General features: G+C 35.2%; 1 protein-coding gene across 8 annotated transcripts in view; it reads right to left on the reverse strand.

Moving 5' to 3' along the window:
- FOXP2 (forkhead box P2) overlaps positions 1 to 17,419 on the reverse strand; it is a 661,054-nt gene that overhangs the window by 561,602 nt on the left and 82,033 nt on the right. For all 8 annotated transcript variants that reach the window (XM_070787815.1, XM_070787814.1, XM_070787813.1 and 5 more), the window contains one exon: positions 14,829 to 14,973. The gene's annotated coding sequence lies outside the window, so the exon portion shown is untranslated. The remainder of the gene's footprint in view (positions 1 to 14,828; positions 14,974 to 17,419) is intronic.

Below are 17,419 nucleotides of genomic sequence, written 5' to 3' on the forward strand. Positions count from 1 at the left end.
GAATGATGCTGAAGCTGAAACTCCAGTACTTTGGCCACCTCATGTGAAGAGCTGACTCATTGGAAAAGACTCTGATGCTGGGAGGGATTGGGGGTAGGAGGAGAAGGGGACAACAGAGGCTGAGATGGCTGGATGGTATCACTGACTCGATGGACTTGAGTCTGAGTGAACTCTGGGAGTTTGTCATGGACAGGGAGGCCTGGTGTGCTGCGATTCATGGGGTCGCAAAGAGTCGGACATGACTGAGCAACTGAACTGAACTGAACTGACTGACAGAATACTCTGAAGAGTTAGTTCATATTTTACCCTAAGGTCAAGAGAAAACAAATGCAAAATTTTAAGAAGAAAATAAATACTATCCAATCTTTTTTTAAAAGGCAAGTCGCTACCCTGTGAGTCAGAAGGCAGCATTAAGATAAAGGGCATTAAGAATTTAGTAGAACAGGTAGTCACTGCAGTGATCAAAGTGAATGTTTTAGACTAGCGTAGTATCACTGGGAGGTAGAAAAATAAAAATATTTTGATCAAATTTGGAGATTTAATTAATGAGACTAGGATACTTTGGCCACCTGATGTGAAGAGCTGACTCATTAGAAAAGACCCTGATCTTGGGAAGATTGAAGGCAGGAGGAGAAGGGGACGACAGAGGATGGGATGGTTGATGGCATCATCGACTCAATGGCCATGAGTTTGAGCAAGCTTCAGGAGATAGTGAAGAACAGGGAAGCCTGGCATGCTGCAATCCATGGGATCACAAAGACTCTGACATGACTGAGTGACTGAACAACAACAAAGGAGAGTAAACAGAAGAATAAAGGAGATGTTCAAGCGACCCAATGTTAGTGATCCAACATTTCTGACATAGGCAACTGGGAGTATAATGGTGCTTGCTATTCAGTAAGACATAACACAGCATAAAAGAAGCATATTTTCCATCATATTTTTATAGGTGAGACAAGAGTTGACAATGAGCTGAATTTTAGATGGATCCCTGTGGGACATTTAAGTAAAGATAACAAGAAGAAAGTTGTAAATGCAGATCTCACACTCAGAGGTAAAATATGAGCTAGAGATGCAAAAGTGGGAGCCCCAACACTAAAAGTGGCAATCAGAGCTCTGGTAGTAAGGGAGCTCATCTAGAATAATGAACACACAAAATGAAAAGATGAAGAGAGAATACAGGAAAATACCTATATTTATCAATGGGCAAAGGAAAGACTCACAAAAGAGACTTAGGAAAAGGAGTAAGTGGGAGAATATGCCATGAGAACATGAGCTGATAAAATAAGGAAGCAGTCAGCTGTGTTAAATATTTCAGGAAAGGCAAAGGACAGAAACCGCCCTAAGATTTATCAACACTAATATCATTGAGAGACTTCTGATTAAGCACAGCAGTCTGTTGTTGTCCTTCAGTTGCTCAGTAGTGTCCAACTCTCTGCTACCCCATGGACTGCAGCATGCCAGGCTTCCCTGTTCTTCACCATCTCTTGGAGTTTGCTCAAACTCATGTCCATTGAGTCAGTGATGCCATTCAACCATCTCATCCTCAGCCTTCCCCTTCTCCTCCTGCCTTCAATCTTTCCCAGCATCAGGGTCTTTTCTAAGAGTCTGCTCTTTGTGTCAGGTGGCCAAAGTATTGGAGCTTCAGTACTAGTTCTCCCAATGAATATTCAGGGTTGATCTCCTTTAGGATTGACTGGTGGATTGCCCAGGGACTCTCAAGAGTCTTCTCCAGCACCACATTTCAAAGGCATCAATTCTCCAGTGTTCAGCCTTTTTTTATTGTCCAGCTCTCACTCTGTACATGACTAATGGAAAAACCATAGCTTTGACTACATGGATCTTTGTATGCAAGTAATGTCTATGCTTTTTAAGACGCTGTCTAGATTTATCATTGATTTTCTTCCAAGGAGCAAGCATCTTTTAATTTCATGGCTGCATTCACTGTATGCAGTGATTCTGGAGCCTAAGAAAATAAAGTCTGTCATTGTTTCCACTGTTTCCCCAACTATTTGCCATGAAGTGATGGGACGGGATGCCATGATCTTCGTTTTTAGAATGGTGAGTTTTATGCCAGCTTTTTCATTCTCTTCTTTCACCTTCATCAAGAGGCTCTTTAATTCCTCTTTGCTTTCTGCCATAACGATGGTGTCATCTGCATATCTGAGGTTATTGATATTTCTCCCTGCAATCTTGATTCCAGCTTGTGCTTCCTCCAGCCCAGCATTTTGCATGCACAGCAGTCTAAACACATGTAATTACATCCACTCCTTTACAAAGTACTAATAAAGTGACAATACAAGAGTGAAAAGTTATGAACCCATGAAAAGGATCCTAGCTGAAGGGGTGACACCCAACAAGACATGACAACACATCTTTGTATGCATTACATGGTCTAATACATATCTTCAAAGAAACTTGTTCAAGGAATCAATCAGTACATTATTCAATCATGTAGTCCCCTCTTGTAGAAAAGGAAACTGTTCCAGGAGTCAAAAAAAAAAAAAAAAAAATTCAGAAGAGAAATTACACAGGCATTACACTCCAGGAAAAATTCTCAAAGCTGATGACAATAGCCCTGTCTCTCTCTGAGTGAACTCAGAAACTACTATATTTACATTTTTAGATTTTTTAAGGTAAATAAGTACCTACTATAATATAGCATAGTTTATTTTCTCTCTCTTTTTTTTTAATTCAAAGGTGGGACTTGAAGAAAATGATCTTTGTTAATTAAGCAAAATATAGTTCCTTTGAGTTATAAAAAGAGCAAACCCAGAAAACTATGCTGTGTTACAGTAGGGACTTGTCATCAGTTTTGAGAAACTTTTTTCTGGGGTATTATTCCTGTTACACAGGACGATACTAATTTCTCAGCTATTATAATTCATACTCATTTCATTTCAATGTGATCTTCCAAAGGATTGCACTTCAAGGCAAAAGCTTCCATTCACCTTGTAGTACAGTGTAAAGAGGCAATACACTTTCTGAGAAAGTCCAAATCAATTCATTCACCCAATATGTATTAAATGTGGACTGTGCACCAGTACTAATCTGAGCAGTAGGGACACAGGGTTGACTGTGGTATATAGAAATTTATACAACACTGCATGAAAAGTACTGAGTGGAAAACAGGATGGCATCTTATCACACTGATTCTTAAAATCTAATAGAAAACAAAAATTACTGTTTTTAATATTTTCATTAACCATCATATTCATCAGCATTCATCTCTATAATGAAACTATTGAGAAATTACATTTCTTAAAACACCTCAATTCATGATATATTAGATTTAAATTCAAATATAACTAGATTTAAAATAAGACAAATTTAATCTCAGATCACTTTAACCATAAGAAAACAGGAACACAATAGAAATGCTATTTTTAAACTGCACAACAAAGCTAAAATTTTCTTTTGCACAAAGATTCTAAGACCCAGTTAAGTGAAAAGGTTTTTGAGAAATTAACAAGCTGGCAATAATTGAAGGCTCAATTAAAATGTACCTGTACTAAGAGTTTACTCTGAAAAATCAACATTAAATTTTGAGTTGAAATTTGGTTTGTTAGTTCAAAACACACTTGTTGGTTGAGAGAAGACTGTCAATATCTACAATGAAAAAAGAGGGAGACAGAGTAACATGTGTAGCAACATGCACTTCTCATCTGAAGAGGGAAACTAAAGGTTGACTAGATTAAGATTAATTAAAGATCCTGGCGGGGAAAAGGGCAATGAGAAATGGAAATTATTTTTTTAAATAGTGGTAACAGATAAACTAACTGAATTCTTTCTTTAAGAAAAATATTGACTTATCTCACTAATAGGATCAAACCTAAGACTTGAGATTAAAGGTCTTCCTTTGGTCATCCTAAGCTTCCCTGATAGTTCAGTTGGTAAAGAATCTGCCTGCAGGAGACCCTGATTTGATTCCTGGGTTGGGAAGATCCACTGGAGAAAGGATAGCCCAGTATTCTTGGGTTTCCCTTGTGGTTCAGCTTGTAAAGAATCTACCTGCAGTGGGGGAGACCTGGGTTCGATCCCTGGGTCGGGAAGATCCCCTGGAGAAGGGAAAGGCTACCCACTCCAGTATTCTGGCCTGGAGAACCCATGGAGGGGTCACAAACAGTCTGACATGACTGAGCGACTTTCACTTGGTCATCCTACCAATACTAACTTTTTCTGTTCTTACATTGAACAGAAAATATAAATATCTTAGTATTACTGACTAAAAACTATAAAATAAAAGCATATGCCACTTTAATAAAACTCAGTGGGAGTGGCACAAAGCAAATGTTTGGAGCAATTCACCATTTTGCTTAGGATCAAATCTTTAATAAGAATATCACGAGTGTATAACTCTATCAGTCAAATTATATAAACTTTCCAAACTATCTCAGTATATAATGCCATTGGGTGATTAAATATCAAAATCAAATATATGCAATGACTCTTGTTATACAGGTAAGAATAGAACTCTAGTAAATAGATTTCAAAGATAGAAAGAAGCTACTTTAAATGTATGGTGGGAGAGCTTACATGACTTGTAATGGACACTAGAATGAGCACTGTGCAGCAATATAATCAATTAATTAATAAGCAATATAATTAATATGCTTAATCCAAGAGTGAAAACAATAATAATGGAAGCTCTTTACTTAATCTAAATGCCAGGAGCTCTCGCCATTAAATTTTCCCCAAATCATCTGGCCCTAAGCTTTACATAATGCTCTTTAAAAAAAGCAACATTTATACTCTGTACTTGAGTATGATTTATAATGAAATAAAAAGTATCACTTTGTGATATAACTCAATTAGACATATAGCAGTACATTGTAAAAATAAAGATGTAGTATTCTAAAACTCAGATATTCTACTGTAAGTTACAACCTTAACAAAAGTCTCAAACATGTACACAAAAAGAAATATACAGATACATTCACTGCATTAGTGTTTGGAATAATTAAAAAACTGAAAACAGTTGAACTGTTCATTTACTGAAGAAGGATTTTTTTTTTTGAAGAAGGATTTTAAAATAGCTATGCTTGAATGAAACCATGGAATGTTTGGAGCAATTAAAACCTAAGTATTATCCACAACAATGGTAAAAACAGAAAGACAATTTCAGTGTTGGCAAGAAATGGAGAAACATTGATGCATGAGTTGATGGGACATCATGCGTCAATGATGGGACAGTAAATTGGGATATAAACTTTATAAGACTGCATGGCAGTGTCTACTAATGTTGACAGTGACACTACATAAAGGTAACTAAGGATATAGACACTAAGGGCTTCCCAGGTGGCTCAGTGGTAAAAGAATCTACCTGCCCATGCAGGAGACCTGGGGTCAATCCCTGGGTCAAGAAGACTGCTTGGAGCAGGAAATGGCAACCCACTCTAGTGTTCTTGCCCCAAAAATCCCATGGACAGAGGGGCCTGGTGGGCTACAGTCCATAGTATAGTATAGTGAAGTCAGTCATGTCTGATTCTCTGCGATCCCATGGACTGTAGCCTTCGAGGCTCCTCCATCCATGGGATTTTCCAGACAAGGATATGGACTGGGGTCAAAAGAATTGGACATGACTGAGCAACTAAGACAACAAAACTGAGCAACTTTTCCAACAAAGGTCTGTCTAGTCAAAGCTATGGTTTTTTCAGTAGTCATGTATGGATGTGAGAGTTGGACTATAAACAACGCTGAGTGTCGAAGAATTGATGCTTTTGAACTGTGGTGTTGGAGAAGACTCTTGAGAGTCCCTTGGACTGCAAGGAGATCAACCAGTCCATTCTAAAGGAGATCAGTCCTGAATATTCATTGGAAGGACTGATGCTGAAGCTGAAACTCCCATACTTTGGCCACCTGATGCGAAGGACTGACTCACTGGAAAAGACTGTGATACTGGGAAAGATTGAAGGCAGGAGAAGAAGGGGACGACAGAAGAAGAGATGGTTGGATGGCATCACCGACTCAATGGACATGAGTTTGAGTAAACTACGGGGGTTTGGTGATGGACAGGGACACCTGGCGTGCTGCAGTCCATGGGGTCACAAAGAGTCGGACATGACTGAGTGACTGAACTGAAATGAGCAACTAAGCACACGCACAGACACTAAGTTGACACAATGATGTAGATATTTTATCATACAAAATTTCTCCTCCAAGCTATACAGATATGCATAAAAATATGAAAAGGATATATACAAATGTCCTAATAGTGAAAACAATACAAATATCCCAAAGTCAAGTGTAAATAAACAAACAGTGGTATATTCACATAATGGAATACTATATAGCACTCAGAATAGACCCTTAACTACACACAACAACGTGGAGGAAGCATGTAAACCTAAAAATGTCAGACACACACAAAAGACTATGTACTAAATGATTCCATTCATATAACGTTTCAAAGCACAAAACTAATCTATGTGTTAGGGGTCAGAATACTGATTCCCTGGCAGGGGTGGGGAGGGATAGTAACTTCTGAGTGGGAGCTTCTGAGACCTGGTAGTGTGCTATTTCTTTAGCTGGGTACTGATTACACAGATCTGTCCATTCTGTGAAAATTCACCACAATGTTCATATATAACTTCTGCAGTTATCAGTATGTAACTGCAAAACTCATAAATGTACAAGGTTTACTTTAATACTAGCTAACTTAAAAAACCTAAGAAATCAGACCTGTGTTTATCACCATGGATAAGGCCCCTAAATATAATTTTTGAAAGCAAAACTTCTTCAGAAGGGCAGATTTAATATGATGTCACTCACATAAATGTTAAAATCACAAAAAAAGAATAAGAATACAGATAAACACCAAATTCAGTAAATTTCTCTAGAGAGAGAGAGACAAGAAGAGAGCACACAGTTTTTGCTTTATTTGTGGTATTGTATTTTTTAAAAAAAGAAAGACAGATTTGAATATAACAAAATATTCACATATGTCAAATTTGAATATGAGTGCTTACTGTGTTATCTTGTGTATTTCCACAAGATTTTAAAATAAAAATCTTAAAGAGAGTTACCACTTTGGATTCTAGAGTGAAGAGAATCTTTAAAATAATTTTCAGGGAAAGACATTCTTAACCAATTTGCCCAGATCAGCTGACCAAGAAATGCTTTTATATATAGCTTAAGTATCTGAGATAGTGGATGGCTATTTATTTAGGTAAAAAATCTACTAAAATATACTCTCTATATTGAAAAGTGGTACAGTCTTACTTGCAAAAAGATAAGTTGGTCCTTTTAAGTTGTACAATAATAAAAATTATTGAACATTTAAGAGAGTTCAGCAGAAATGATCTTTAGGAGAAAATATACCTTCAAACTATATGCATTTTCCCCAAGGCCACTATGTTGTTCTCATACTGTTCTATTGGGCTATAATAAAAATGAAGCATTTAAGTGATAATTGCATGGGTAGAATCATCACCTCCACAAAACTATTAATAGATCATCGATACTCCCACTAAGGGCTTCCCTGGTAGCTCAGCTGGTAAAGAAACCACCTGCAATGCAGGAGACCCTGGTTCGATTCCTGGGTCGGGAATATCCCCCGAAAAAGGGATAGGCTACCCACTCCAGTAGTTGTGAGCTTCCCTGGTGGCTCAGCTGGTAAAGAACCGGCCTGCAATGCAGGAGACCTGGGTTTGATCCCAGGGTTGGGAAGATCCCCTGGAGGAGGGTATGGCAACCCACTCCAGTATCCTGGCCTGGAGAATCTCCATGGACAGAGGAGCCTGGTGGGCTGCAGTCCATGGGGTCACAAACAGTCGGGACATGACTGAGCGAATAAGCACAGCATGGCACATACCCACTAAAAAATAGTCATTCATCCCAGGAATATCCAGTCCCTTTTTTCAGATATCACTTTGCATCATTAGCTTGGAAGTAGACTCAAAAGGGTAATTAATCCTTCAAATGGATTTGGAGATTACCATCTATTTTGTGTTTAATAAGTTTTGTCTTTACTATCTTAAAATAGAAGAGATATACAGGACTACAAAAGTTTTAACTAGTTTGCCTTTTTTAAAAAATAATAAGCACTTAAAACCAATAGGTCAGGCTTTTGTGATAAGGTACATAGCTGGATGAGTTTTAGCCTTGCATTTAAGCATTCTGTTTCTTTGTTACAATCCTCCCTTGAGGGTCTGAGAGCAATCCATTCATTAAGATTCTAGGGAGTCATTCCGCAGTCACAAGACACATTCAGGTGGGTTACTTTCTTAAGACATTAACAGCTGCTTTTGCAAAAAAGCTTACATCATTGTAAGAGAACATGGATATTACACCTCATTTTGTTGAATTACTATCTTACAAAGATTCAAATCAGTTAGGAAGACAGCTGTAAAAAGCTGCCCTAAGAAACTGGTGCTTTGTTATCTAATGAAAACTAAATCCCATGAATATCAATTTTTTGGGAAGATTCAACTCCTCCTCTTTTTTTTAAATTATTTTGTTTTCCATATTCCTATATAGCCTCTCAAATTGACCAAAGCAAATCTTTTTGAACCCCCCAAAAATGTAGGATATATATCTATATATCATCCTCTGATATATCATTGAAGGAGAAAAAAATTCCTCTATTGCCTGCTGGGAATTTGTAAAAGAAACATAAACATTCTTTAGATCTTCTTTTAAGAATTTATAAAAATTCCAGGTAGGTTAATATAAAGTTACAGAAATACTAGGCCACAAAGAAATAATAACTTTTTAAGTATTTCCATGCGGTGATAGAAATCATATTTCCTGAATTATGGAACTATATCCTTTCCAGAATAATTATCTGCTTCAGAATTTAATAAATAGAATAAATTACTATGTATTGCACACTGCTATATAGAGAGACAAAGATGGAGACATATATAAACACATACATACATGAAAACATACGCACATACTTATATTTAACAAACATTTCTACATGCATAGAAAAGGTAAGAGATCTCTACTATTAAGTGCCTATTCTGTGCCACGTATTTTTAAAGTTTGATCATTCAATCTTCACAAAACCCTATATGAAAATCATTTTTTTCACATATAAAACTTACCAAGATCAATATAAAAAATATATGGCTGAACAAACCCAGGTGTGTCAAATGCAAAAATCATCTTTCTTCCACGGTATGCTTAAAGTAAGTTTTAGGCAAATTTTAAGTATTGTGTGGTATCACTTTAACATAGAAAAAAATTCATTCTGGCATTATGAAGAACCATAGCTGGTTTTTCAAATAAAATCTGATTTTATTCCCAAAATTTCAATATGGCAAAAGAAAAGTTGTTACAAAGATAATTCTTGGTTGAATATGTTAAAAATGTAATTCCCTGGTAATCTGGGTTTTGGCCAAGACAAATCAAAATCAAAGATATTTTACAAATGCCAAGTTTTCAGGGAAACAAAAAAAATGCAATAGCAACAGATGCATTCTCCCTAGACATTTGTGTTGAGCCTAGCCATATCCAGAGTTTGAAGAAAAGGGGGATTTTTAAATTTCAGTTTTATGAATAATAAATTTCTGGTTTCTGTTAATGTCAACTAGTTAAATAAGATTATACTCACTCCTTCAAACATTAAATATTAGAATATACTGAGAATGAAAGAAAAAATAAGGAGGAAAAAGAGGAAGAAAATAGAAAAGCAAAAAAAAAATGTTAGAGGCTAGCAAAAAAAAATAAACATATCTGGTACTTTTTAAACTGAAACTGCATTTGAAAATTTCTATTCAAAGAGAGAATACAAAGTGCATCTGTTTTTCATTTCTTTTACAACATGCTAACATTAAAATTTACAAATTAAAATCCCACTTAAGTGTCTCAGGAGGATGGACCACTGCATAAAATGCATTAAATTTTAAGAAGCTACAAAAAACTCAGTAAACATCATTTCTTTACTACAGAATGGGTTTTGGGTATATGGGTTTGGGGTAAAAACATATATATATATTTTTTTTTAATTCAAAACTGAACTATCTATCTTAAGACAAGTTTATTCTACATAAATTTTCATAAAAAGTTAACTAAATATATGCAAGCACAGGGGTCTTCCTATATTGATATTAGCACTTTCCCCAAGTAAAACACATTCCAGCAGATCTTCCCAACTTAGGAATTGAACCAGGGTCTCCTGCATTGCAGGCAGATTCTTTACCAGCTGAGCTCTCTGGGAAGTGCTTTACAAAATCAGAAAATAATGATTTTAAAACCCTATCTTTTTAAAAAGCTTGAATATCCAGAGTAGACAGATCAAATATGATACTATGTCACTTTTTCTCAGAATTCTACTTAACAGAATCATTTTAAGATTGCTTTCTTAATTTTTAAAAAATTATATTTGACATGCAAAAACATATCTAAAGTAAAGCATGATTCATTTATTTAGAACAGTTTTACTTTTATAGAAAAATTCAACTGAAACTACACAGTTCCCATATACATCTTCTCCATCTCCAAAACACATCTTCTATTATTCAGATTTTGCAATACTGTGCTATATTTGCTACAACTGATGAACCATGTTAAAACATAGTTATGAACTTAAGTCTAGAGTTCACACTAGGGTTCACTGTTTGTGTTGTATAGTTCCACAATTATACAGCTGACAAACACATAATACTATGTACCCGTCATTAAAGAACCTTACAGAATAGGTTCACCACCCTACAGATCTCCTGTGCTCTGCCTATTCGTCCTTCTCTCTCCTCAACCCCTGGCAACCACTGAGCTTTTTACTGTCTCCACAGTTTGCCTTTTTCAGAATGTCATATAGTTGGAATCTCAGTATGTAGGCTTTACAAATGATTTAACTCACTCAGTGATATTCATTTAAGGTTCCCCATGTCTTTTTGTGGCTTAATAGGTCATTTCTTTTCATCAACTGAATTAACAGTCCATTGTCTAGCTATATCACAGTTTGCTTATCCATTTATCTAGTAAAGGGCATTCTGTTTGCGTCTTAGTTTTGACAATTATGAATAAAGTTTACATAAACATTGTACAAATTTTTCATGGACATGTTTTCAACTCATTTGGGTAACTACCCAGGAGTGCAGTAGGTGGGCTGCATAGTAGTGAAGACTGTATGTATGCTTATCTTCATAATAAACTGCCAAATTATTTTCCAGAGAAGCTGTATTCATTCCCCCCAACAACAAATCAGAGACCTTGCTGCTTGTTTCACATCCTTGGCAGCATTTGGTTATGCCAGTATTTTGAATTTCAGCCATTCTACGAGGTAAATTCAGTTCAGTTTAGTTCAGTCGCTCAGTCGTGTCCGACTCTTTGTGACCCCATGAATCACAGCACGCCAGGCCTCCCTGTCCATCACCAACTCCCGGAGTTCACTCAGACTCACATCCATCGAGTCAGTGATGCCATCCAGCCATCTCATCCTCTGTCGTCCCCTTCTCCTCCTGCCCCCAATCCCTCCCAGCATCAGAGTCTTTTCCAGTGAGTCAACTCTTTGCATGAGGTGGCCAAAGTACTGGAGTTTCAGCTTTAGCATCATTCCTTCCAAAGAAATCCCAGGGCTGATCTCCTTCAGAATGGACTGGCTGGATCTCCTTGCAGTCCAAGGGACTCTCAAGAGTCTTCTCCAACACCACAGTTCAAAAGCATCAATTCTTCGGCGCTCAGAACTTCTTCACAGTCCAACTCTCACATTCATACATGACCACAGGAAAAACCATAGCCTTGACTAGACGGACCTTTGTTGGCAAAGTAAGTGGTATCTTATTGTTTTAATTTACAGTTCCCTAATGATATAAATACCAAGCATCTTTTCATATGCTTATTTGCCATCAGAATTATCTTCTTCAGTGAGATCCCTCTAAAGCTCTCTCCCACTTGTAAATTGGATTATATGTTTTCTTATTGTTGAGTTCCCTGTTTATTTTGGATACCAAGTCCCTTATCAGATAGGTATTTTACAAATATTTTCTTCCAGTGTGTGTCTTGTCTTTCAATACCCTTATCAATGTCTTTCCAAAAATAGAAGTTTTTCATTTTAATGAAGTGCAACTTATCAAGCATACTTTTTTTTTAATTTCATGGATTGTACTTTTGGTACTTTATCTAAAAAATCATCCCCTAGATTTTCTCCTATGTTACCTTCCAGCAGTCTTTTAGTTTTACATTTTACACTTAGTTCTATGATCCCTTTTTTACTCATTTCTATACCAAGGATGTGTTTTGTGTCTATTATTTTGCATAAAATTGTACAAATAGTTGTTCCAATACCACTTCTGAGATGACTGTCCTTTTTCAACTGAACTGCCTTCACTCATTTGTCAAAGATCAGTTGACTGAGCTTGTGTGGGTCTATGTCTAGGTTCTTTAGTGTCCGTTACAAAGATCTATTATTTTGTCAATACCATCCTGTCTTGATTGTGTTCGGTTCAGTTGCTCAGTCATGTCAGACTCTTTGCCACCCCATGGACTGCAGCACACCAGGCTTCCCTGTCCATCACCAACTGCCGGAGCTTGCTCAAACTCATGTCTATCGAGTCAGTGATACCATCCAACCATTTCATCGTCTGTTGTCCCCTTCTCCTCCTGCTTTCAATCTTTCCAGCATCCGGTTCTTTTCTTTAAACAAAGTCTTGAAGTCAGGTGGTGTTAGTCTTCTGGCTTTGCTCTTTTTTTTCTATTCTGGGTCTTTTGTCTTTCTCTATAAACTTAAGGACTAGTTTATCAATATTCACAAAATAACTTATGGGATTTGACTGGGATTATGCTAAATGTATAATCTTCAAGTTAATAAGATCTGACATTATAATCATATTGAGTATGTCTATCTATGAACATGGAATATCTCTCCATTTAGATATTTGATTTTATTTCATCAGAATTTTGTAGTTTTCCTAATATTGTTGTTGTAATCTACAATATTGTAATCATCTTTTGGATTTTCTACATAGATAATCATGTCATCTGCAAAAAGACAACTGTGTTTCTTCCTCCCCAATCTGTATGTGTTTTAATTCCCTTTTTTTTAAATCTTACTACTTAGGATTTCCAGTATGATACTGAATAGGATGTCTAAGAGGGGACATTTTACTTTGCAGTCTTAGTAGAGAAACATCTAGTTTCTCACTGATGATTTTGTATAAAGCAAATATTTATACAACCACCAGCCTAGTGAATAAACAGAAAGCTGCTGAAACACCAGAAGGTCCTAGAACCTTCACCTCAATTTCAACCACCTACCTAGAACTTAACCATCATCTTTATTTTGTTATAATCACTTCTTACATCCCTAAACACCAAAGTCTAGCTTTGGAACTTCATATAAAGGAAATCATACAGCATTCATTCTTTTAGATCTGGATGTTTTTAATCAACATTATCCTTAGGAGATCCAACCTTGTTACTGTTGCTATACATTATACTTTCATTGCTGTAGAGAAGATCAGAATTTTTTTCTGTGAATGACAATGCTTTCCAATTCTTCATCAACCTCAAACCAGTACATGGTTCACTACCAACCGATCAAATTTAAATAACTTTTTAAAGTTTCCTCACAATTTTTGGTTATAAAAAAGTTTTAAGCGAAAAGCAATTGTTTTATGTCCTGAAAGCAATACTAATATTTGCAGTCTTTCTCTAAGTTGTCTATTCTAATTCAATGATGAAAAATTGTGAACTGAACTTCTAAGACTTATTTTTTATGCATAGTTTGTGCTAAATTTAAGATTTCTAACTCACAAGTATAGAATGTCAGGAATGGCCACAGTGTTTCCTGGCTCTATCAGACATTCCAAACAATAAGATTAAACGTGAACCTAGAAATGATGAGGGATTCTCACTGCAGACTTCTTTGACAACTTTGTCAGATGCTATGTGGTTAAGAATATCACATTCAAAATCTGTAAAGACTCATATTTAAATTTTGGTGATAACTGGGAGAATTTATGATTTGGTTTTATTCAACACTAGTAAGCATTTATTATCTACTGCATACTCTGGACCTTTTAGAATGAAAACAATATACTATCACTGAGTCTTTTCACTGACAAATGAAAAAGGTAATCAATTATTAAACAAAGTCAAATTTCTGGCAGTTAAGCCATCATATCACATATAAACTGCCTTACTGCAAGGATGATACATGAGGTAACTTTCCAGATAAAGGTGTTGATGATAAGAAATTTCTTCCCAAATAATTTTCCTAAAACAAGTCCTGCCTTTAGTCATCCTTCTTTCTACCAATTCTGAATAGCAACTGAATTCTATGTGTCTATAAAATCATTAACAGACATCTTTTAAGTTCTCCCTAACAAAACAGGAAATCAGTCTTTCCAATACACTAAGCTGACAAAATTTATATATTTTTATAGTATGGATACAAAGTCAGTCCGATTCATTTTCACCATGCAAAGTGAAAAAGGACTTACTGTCTCTCTTACTGAAAGGTGGGATTTAAGTAGATACATTAAGATAGTCTTATTCTCAGGTAGGAAGAAATATAAACGAAAAAGAAGGAATCAAAGTTTAGAGCATAAAGGGATTATAATGGCACAAATGCACATATTAAATCAAAGGAAGTTACCTTCTTTTCATCAGAATACTCTCAAAATTCTTAACAGTTCTCTGCCAGAAGATAAAATTAAAATTAATCCATTTTGCATTGAGTGTTATTATTGTAAAGCATCACCTTATATTAGTTAGAAAACACTAACACAAATACAAATTTAAGTTACCAACCAAAACAAATGTATATTTTGTAGAGAAAAACAAATGCAAAGAATATTGTCATCACATATTTTTCTACTAACACCTGAGCAGCCAGCCACAAAAACAGAGATGGAAAACATAGAGTACAGATGACTTACATTTGGAGGGTTAGACTTTAATTCTCTCTCCCAGGATTGAGGGGTTTTATTCTTTGTGCTTACAATGCTCCTTTCTCCAGGGTATTCTTCTACTTCCAGAATAGGTCAGGACAAAGCTTCAACAGACTTCTATTATTTGTTTGATCTAGGGGGAAATTATACTTTTAATCAATTATTACAAAATGCATCAAACTTTTTTCTTACTGTCCTGGGGGGTGGGGGTTTCTCATTATTTTCCTTTGGATCTGAAGTGAACAGAGAAAATAGGAATTGCCATTGTTGAATATTATAATAAATAAATCAAGTAGTTTAAATTAACACCACTAAAAGAAACCCACATCTATCTTCTTTTTCATTTTTATGGCTAAGCAGCATAGCAAGAGAAAATTAATATTCAAAATCCAAATGACTACAAAAGCCTGCTCAAATGTATTTTTAAAAGACTTTAACATAATTTTGAAAATCCATGAGTTTGAATGGACTGGCAGAGACGATTAGGTATCAAATATTTTTACTCATTCATTTTAATGTCTTAGGGCTAAAGAATTACAGGATGATTAGAAAAGTGTAAAGGAAAATCCATTTTAAAAAATTTTAATGGAATAATAAAAAAGATGATTTCAAGAGCATGAGACCGACCAGAAACAGACAGTAAAGAATCTGTAGGCAGGGCAAGAAATCTAGAGTATAAACTGTGAAGATGGTACAAAGCTTGGAACTGCTATTCTAACAGAATGTTGGTCAAATTAAAGTATATGACACAAGGACATTTTAATCTGATTTTATGTTAATTCTCTAAGGAATCTATACAATGTAAAAATGCAATACATCTTACTTTCACAAGAACACAGAAACATAATACATGATTGTTTGACCTTTGGTGGTATGAAAATTCATAACTTTAAGAGAATTAATTGTATTCTACAAACTTTATCAAACTGCAGTTTTCTAATAATGGATATTTTCTGCCTCATTAAAATGAAATATTAAGATAAATGTCTTCAACTTGCACCATACTCTGGATCACACACTGTTGCCTTATCTTAAAGTCATTCATATTGCTTTCCATTAAATAATAAATTAGAATGTAGGGGGGACATTTAGAGAAAATCAGAAATAAAATATAGCTGGGGGAAACATGTCTGCTAGCACTGAAAAGTCAGTTTTTGCTCAGAAATTTAAGATTCTTTTACTTGTGATTATTATCCCCCCCAAAAAAAAACTATAGTGGCAGTATAGTAAACAAATGAAGTCCATTAATAGCTATATCATAATTGCTAAATTCAAAAAATATATATATATGTGGGCAGAAGCATTTCTTTAAGTCATCCATCTAATCACAAATTGGTACTTGTGTGAGCCTCTGCTGATTTTAACCAGTGTAAGCGGTACTTGCAATCACTTACCTGGAATATCACAAAATTATTTCTGGTGAAACAAACAGAAATCTGACTATCAAAAATTAATGTTACTGAAGGAGAAAACTCATTCAAGGCTAGATTTTAGGATTACAGAAAACTGGTATACTTTGTTTTAGAAAGATCAACTAATCTTGGCGTAACTCAATAGTCTTACTATTAAAGGTTATCAACATACATTCTATATGAATATTTCCATATGGCTTTTCAAACATAGGTAGTCCTACTTTAGTTTCAAGAACACAGAAATGGTTTTGCTGTATTTTGGATCAGTGCAAGATCAATGAACATTCCTTTAGGGAAGCCTTTTGAACTGACAAAGGGTGAATGATTGACATCAGTAACAAAAACTTTTTGTTGTCCTGGAATGACATGTCATTTATAGCAATACCTATGCTAATTAATGCCACACATATCTACCTGATGTGTCAGAGAAATATGCCAGACCCTTCACAGAATATAGTGTGAGTTCAACTAAAATTCCATTAAAGATATAGATATGCATTCCTTTGCTATAAAGAATTGATCTCTCTCTCTCTCTCTCTCTCTCTCTCTATATATATATATATATATATATATATATGTATACACACACACACACACACACACACACACACATATATATATATACACATACACATAGAATATACTTTCTATGATAGAGAAAAATTCACTTTTATATACAGTTAACTATACCTTATCTATTCCATTGGTAAAACTTTTTACAAAAAGCAAACTCTACCTTGTTCAAACACACAATAATCTGAACCCTAAAAAATACAGAACATAATGTACTAAAACACTAGTTGGGGTCTTCAGAAACTACACTATCATGACACTTTACTCTTGTTCCCAGATTCTCTCAACTCCACCAGTAGATTATTAACAATTAGAACTATACATTAATCATTTTCATCTCCCCATTCCCTAGGACACAATTTGGTATAATGGGTACCATCTTTTTTTTTTTAATATAGAGTTAAGGTCAATAAAGACATCAAAATTATGTATCACAATTTTGTCAGTGAATTCAGTATTTACAAAGAAACAATTGCTTCTGATAGCAACTGAAACCCTTACTCATTAAATCAGATATGCTAGTAAAGAATTCATCTCACTGTCTGGAACAGAGCACTCAAAAAATGTGAACTATATAATCAGATTTAACATCCA

This window comes from Bos indicus, chromosome 4, assembly GCF_029378745.1.
Source record: "Bos indicus isolate NIAB-ARS_2022 breed Sahiwal x Tharparkar chromosome 4, NIAB-ARS_B.indTharparkar_mat_pri_1.0, whole genome shotgun sequence".
Classification (NCBI taxonomy): domain Eukaryota; kingdom Metazoa; phylum Chordata; class Mammalia; order Artiodactyla; family Bovidae; genus Bos; species Bos indicus.